Source organism: Capricornis sumatraensis, chromosome 16 (genome assembly GCF_032405125.1).
Source record: "Capricornis sumatraensis isolate serow.1 chromosome 16, serow.2, whole genome shotgun sequence".
NCBI lineage: Eukaryota > Metazoa > Chordata > Mammalia > Artiodactyla > Bovidae > Capricornis > Capricornis sumatraensis.
The window spans coordinates 58,255,314-58,262,387 of record NC_091084.1 but is presented as its reverse complement, the minus strand read 5'-3'; positions in this window follow the sequence as shown (position 1 = coordinate 58,262,387).

The following is a 7,074-nucleotide window of genomic DNA, read 5'->3' as shown; positions in this document are numbered from 1 at the left end:
CGGAAGAGGCAGCCTGGACATGAGATCACTCTTACTAGGATGGTATAAGGCTGTGCCTTACAAATGTACCGCATGGTAAATCCTGCAGCAGGATGCTACTAGAGCGAGAGACCAGACATGGTAAGGACACTAAACGGTGTAGTTAACAGAAGACTGATCATTTACCTAGGCATCCTACTCTTCTTTCCTGTGAAAAGTTCTGAGGGTCTTTCTGTCTTCCCGTGTCTCCAGATGCAACTACCATACCTACCATCATACAGTTGTTTGCAAGTGTGGAATATTTCTTTAAGATGCTCATCATTTTTCTGGCTCCACCCAAGAAAAAATACTCAGAAATTTTCTGCTTTTTGGGTTTAAGTTCATAATAGTGTTTCTATTATTTTCCCTTATTCCCACCCAGGGCTCTATTCTTAGAGTGGAAAAGGTACAGGCTTTCCACATTCTGCCTAACTCTTTTATTTTCTTTGAGAATTTCCTGCTTGTCTCCTCTACTCCAAAGAAGTTCTATATATTGTCTCTGAGGTAGGAAATTCTGGTTAGCTAAGTATTCCAGCAAATCTATTATTATTATTTTTTTTAATGCAGGAACTGAATTGCCAGGAGCTTAAAAGCCACAGATGAAGTTCAGTTCAGTCGATCAGTTGTGTCCAACTCTTTGTGACCCCATGAATCACAGCACGCCAGGCCTCCCTGCCCATCACCAACTCCTGGAGTTCACTCAGACTCACGTCCATTGAGTTGGTGATGCCATCCAGCCATCTCATCCTCTGTCGTCCCCTTCTCCTCCTGCCCCCAATCCCTCCCAGCATCAGAGTCTTTTCCAATGAGTCAACTCTTTGCATGAGGTGGCCAGAGTACTGGAGTTTCAGCTTTAGCATCAGTCTTTCCAAAGAAATCTCAGGGCTGATCTCCTTCAGAATGGACTGGTTGGATCTCCTAGCAGTCCAAGGGACTCTCAGGAGTCTTCTCCAACACCACAGTTCAAAAGCATCAATTCTTCGGCGCTCAGCTTTCTTCACAGTCCAACTCTCACGTGCATAAATGAAGTTGGTTTTATTAGCATCTCTCCCATTGCATGCCTTCACAGCTAGCACGTAAGGAACAAATATCGCACATACTCAAATTATCATCCTGTTATTGTTGCAAATATTTCTTCTGTCATATTGCTTATGTTTAACTTTCTGTTATTAGCTAGCTGAAAGCCTGAATAGTACTGTGTGTGTGTGTGTGTGTGTGTGTGTGTGTGTGTGTGTGTGTGTGTGTGGTGCATGTGTGTACATCCACAATGAGTAACTGAAGGGAAGAAGAGTAACACTCAAGACAAATTTATATGGTTTGTCATTTAAACGTTTCTCAAGGGCTGTCTCTGATTATGACATTCAGAACCCTCTCTAGTGCTTCCCGTGGTCTAGAGACTATTATTCATGTTGGGTGATTATAGTCCTGGCAGGAAGTTTGCTGGGGAAAAATCTACTGAATCACTTTTTGGACTAAACAGACAAATCAGTCAAAAAAGTTAACCTAAGTGTTAACAGCATGAATTTGAGCCTTACAGAAGTGTTACCAAAAGCTCCCCAGGAGAAAAGTCACAGGGGTTTACCAAGCTGTACTTAAGATGAAAAAAATAAGTAAATGGCTGAATTTTTAATTTCATCTAATTGCTTCTTCATTGTCATACATATTGTAAATTGGATCCTAATAGTTATAGTACATTTTTGAAAGTGGCTCTTTTTCTATCAGTAATTATTTTGAGAGAAATCTTGCTAATATCATAGAGATACAGCCATATTGTGTTAATAGCAGCTAACTTTTTCCATATTTCATCCATTTCAAGATGTTATCACCTTTAAGATGGACTATTAGTTTGTGTACTAAAAGAAAAAATGCTGTCAATTAAACTATAACATAATGCTATCATAGAAGTTTTAAAAAGTTTGGTTGAAAGAGCCATTTTAGACTTATATAAACATAGACTTTTATCATTTATCACTTTACGGAATACATCAAAATGAAAATGCAAGAGAAATTAACTATGTCTTTCCTTTCTCCCTCCCACCCTCCTCCTTTTTTCCATTCTTCCTTTTTGTCTTCATTGATTATATAGCTCTGGAATTTAAATTCAAAGGTAGAAGGAAAAATTTCACAAATTCTTGTTCAATACTGCATAAAATAAGAATTGGTCTTGTTGGTGTCTCATTTCTTTAAGATTCCTTTACCTCTTCCAGGTATCAATTTCTCCTCTCTTTAATTCTGTTTCTTGGTGTGTGACAGATGACCTCTTTGTAGATATGCAGGCAAGAAAATGTTAATGGCTTCATTTACTTGTGGGTATGTTACTTTCTTAGGTCCTGTTAAACACTTGATTGTTGCTTTGCAAGAAAATATGTAATTTTAGTAATTTCTCAACATGATATTTGCGTCCCTAATGTCAAATGTCTCAATACTCTATTCCTGTGATCTCAGGCATACATAATAATTTTTGTTTCAATGTGAAATCATATAATCTTTTAAAAAACATCTAAAATACCAATCACAGTGAGTGTGCATGGAAACAGCTGTGCAAATACAGCAATTGAAGTGACAAGGATGTGTGCATCTACTTTTGAAATCATGCAAGCACAGAGAACGACACTTACCTCAAAATGCCGCCTGGTTAATGGCGATTATAAGCTCTCTTGTTTGGGGCTGGTCTCTGTCTATCCATAGTCATACTATTGTTACTGGAACAGGGCCCCTTCCAGACCCTGAGAATCTGCTCTTGTCTACCCTCAGGAAGGAATTGTCTGAGAAGACACATGTGCTGACAAAGCAAAAGATTTTATTGGGAAGGAGAGCCCAGGCGGAGAGCAGTAGGGTAAGGGAACCCAGGAGAACTGCTCTGCCATGTGGCTTGCAGTCACAGGTTTTAAGTTCATGGTGTCCCAGACAGTCATCTTGCTTGTGCTGGTATTTGGTCTGACTCAGGTCCTTCGTGGCGGTGCTCACACGTCTCAACCCACATTCTAGCATAAGAGGTTCTGAGAAGTTGGCTGTTACTATGGGCTGATATCTCTTCCTCCCTTTTGACCCCACCTGAATCCCCCCATTTAGTTTGCTGATGGCAACACCATGTCTCTTATTGGAACCTCCTGTTGTGAGATAATTCATGCAAGTGATTGTTATCTTCCTGGCCAAGGTGGTCAGTCTCTGTCAAAGGTTCCCTAATGCTATCAGCTAGCAATGACTGGGGGCACTCACCTAACTTACCAGACTACTGTACTTGTGGTGAGGCCTCTACAGACATTTCACCAGCCAGACCCAATGTATGACAGAGAAAGAGAGAGAAAGAGATTGAACCCGGGGCTCTGCCTTTATTGGGATCAAGGGTGGTGCGCCTAGGTTTTTGAGGTTTTATTCTTTATTGGTGAATTTAAAACATAAGGGTGGGACTTAAAGCACAAGAAGGGAAAGCTAGATCATTCCATCAATTTTATAGGTTGACCAGGGCTTTCTAAAAGGGAAACTTCATGGGTGGAGCTGCCTGGCTCCTTATCTAGTTGTGTAGCTGGCAGTGTGTTTATTCCAGGTGGATGTCTTTGAAACGATTATCTTGGTGATCAGAAACTTAATGTCTGGCACTTATGTTATAATACACAAAAGCTAACTGTCAGACATGTTCACATTTATTAGATAACATTTCCTAATTTCAGAGACGTTAAAGTGCTACAAAAAAGTGCATCTTAGAATGAAAATAGTGCAGCATCAATAGCGTTTATCATTGGCTAAGTGCTTTATATACTTTATTTAATCCTTATAGCAGTCATAGAAAATAAGTATGATTTTTTTCATCTTTACCTTGCAGATGAGGAAACTGAGGCTCATAAAGGTAAACATGAGGGCTTCCCCGATGACTCAGTAGGTAAAGAATCTGCCTGCAACACAGGAGATGCAGGAGACATGGGTTCAATTCTTGGGTCAAGAAGATCCCCTGGAGGAGGAAATGGCAACCCACCCCAGTATTCTTCCCTGAAAAAAAATCCCATGGGCAGAGGAGCCTGATAGGCTACAATCCAAAGAGTCTCAAAGAGTCGGACACAACTGAGCATGCACACAAAAACAAAAACGTTAAGCAATTTGCTCAAGGTCATATGAGCAGTAAATTGAGGGGCTGAGATTTTAACTCATATTTCTGTTACAAGTATCTATCCTTCTTACCATGCGCTCACTTTCCTTTGGGGCTGGAATGAGTGAGTCCCAGGCAGCCTGAAAAGTAGTGTGGCTCTCCAAAACCACTTTCACGTGATCTTTGTTTTAAATTATCTGTTTGCTCTCAAAGTAAACTTGCTTGTATAGTTTAGAATAGGTGTTCACTGTACGTTTAGAGAATGAATGAGAGCTCTTAAAGTATGTTCTGAGTATAAAATGCCCATGATATGCCAACATTATGCTACAGGAAAATATAACTTTTCAAGAAAAGTCTAGTAATAGAAAGTTACTTTTGTAAGGATGCACGCAAAAATCCAGGTAGTTCTGACATCCCAGATGTCAAACAGTGTTATCCATTATCAGTATATTAAAATACAGCAAATATCACTCAAAAGCTACTACTTTCAATAAATACAGACTGTTTTTGTAATCAAGCTTATCTTGAATGTATTTGTTTCTGTCTGTCTGTTATATTAAAAGCAAGGAAAACCAGTGGCCACAGGACTGGAAAAGGTCAGTTTTCATTCCAATCCCAAAGAAAGGCAATGCCAAAGAATGATGAAACTGCCGCACAATTGCACTCATCTTACATGCTAGTAAAGTAATGCTCAAAATTCTCCAAGCCAGGCTTCAGCAATACATAAACCGTGAACTTCCAGATGTTCAAGCTGGTTTTAGAAAAGGCAGAGAACCAGAGACCAAATTGTCAACATCTGCTGGATCATCGAAAAAGCAAGGGAGTTCCAGAAAAACATCTATTTCTGCTTTATTGACTATGCCAAAGCCTTTGACTGTGTGGATCACAATAAACTGTGGAAAATTCTGAAAGAGATGGGAATACCAGACCACCTAACCTGCCTCTTGAGAAACGTGTATGCAGATCAGGAAGCAACAGTTAGAACCGGACATGGAATAACAGACTGGTTCCAAATAGGAAAAGGAGTACGTCAAGGCTGTATATTGTCACCCTGCTTATTTAACTTCTATGCCGAGTATATCATGAGAAACACTGGACTGGAAGAAACACAAGCTGGAATTGAGATTGCCAGGAGAAATATCAATCACCTCAGATATGCAGATGACACCACCCTTATGGCAGAAAGTGAAGAGGAACTAAAGAGCCTCTTGATGAAAGTGAAAGAGAGTGAAAAAGTTGGCTTAAAGCTCAACATTCATAGAAAACTAAGATCATGGCATCTGGTCCCATCACTTCATGGGAAGTAGATGGGGAAACAGTGGAAACAGTGGCTGACTTTATTTTTCTGGGCTCCAAAATTACTGGAGATGGTGCTTGCAGCCATGAAATTAAAAGACCCTTACTCCTTGGAAGGAAAGTTATGACCAACCTAGACAGCATATTGAAAAGTAGAGACGTTACTTTGCCAACAAAGTTCCGTCTAGTCAAGGCTATCGTTTTTCCAGTAGTCGTGTGTGGATGTAAGAGTTGGACTATAAAGAAAGCTGAGCGCCGAAGAACTGATGCTTTTGAACTGTGGTGTTGGAGAAGACTCTTGAGTCCCTTGCACTACAAAGAGATCCAACCAGTCCATCCTAAAGGAGATCAGTCCTGGGTGTTTATTGGAAGGACTGATGCTGAAGCTGAAACTCCAATACTTTGGCCACCTGATGAGAAGAGCTGACTCATTTGAAATTACCCTGATGCTGGGAAAGATTGAGTTCAGGAGGAGAACGGGATGACAGAGGATGAGATGGTTGGATGGCATCACCGACTCAATGGACATGGGTTTGGGTAGACTCCCGGTGTTCGTGATGGACAAGGGGTCGCAAAGAGTTGGACACGACTGAGGGACTGAACTGAACAGAACATCGATTTCCTTGCTCAAAACAGACTGAATTAAGCAAAGAAGAATGGCTGAGTGAAAAGAAAAGACATATTTGGACCTCTGGTTCCTTACTGTGAAGATACTAATACAATATTAGACGTGCCTATGAGAGGATGTAAAGCAGTTAGCATTACAATTAGCGCAGGGCTACTCTGATGGCTCAGCGGTAAAGAATCTGCCTGCAATTCAGGAGATGCAGGAAATGAGGGTTTGATATCTGCATTGGCAAGATGCCCTGGAGGAGAGAGCTTGGCAATCCACTCCAGTATTCTTGCCTGGAGAATTCCATGGACAGAGGAGACTGGCCCGCTATATACAGCCCGTAGAGTCACAGAGCTGGATGCGACTGAAGTGACTTAGCACACACACACACACACACACACACAAAGCTCTCAACAGCATTGACTGTTATTATTGTGTAAAAATCTAATAATAGCATTTTTTTGTGTAAAAATCAGTAAATTTACTAGAATTTTGAAGGAAAAAAGTGACCCATAAACATTTTAATTTTTAAAAAATCATCCTTTGTGCAAAACTTCTGCTCATTAATGATCAAGCATTGGCATCACCTAGTGACTGAAATGGAATTTCAGGACCCTCCCTAGACTTACTGAATTAGAATCTGCATTTGATCAAGGTCCTTGGTAACTGGGGTGCACATCAGCCTTGGAGAAGCTTGAACTGAGTGAGGGGTGGATGATAGGTGCTCGTGGCTCAACAGATTTATTTTTATTCCTATTCATGCTTCAGGTTTTGACATATTATTGAATTTGCTATTCTATTCAGCTTCTCAGTTTTCCATAATTAATTTTCAGGAAAAAAAAAAGAGAACAGAACAAAGTAGCAGAATCTAGAATGGAGTAAATTGTCATCCATTTCATTCAGTGTCAAGTTCCAACCACGTATCACACAGATGTGTGCTTTGTCTTATTAAATCTATGAAGTCCATATAACAGTTATCCAAGGTGGGGATTATTTTGTTTGTGTTATAGGAATTGAAACCGAGTCTGAGTGAGATTACAACTGTTTTAAAAGGGCACTGAGC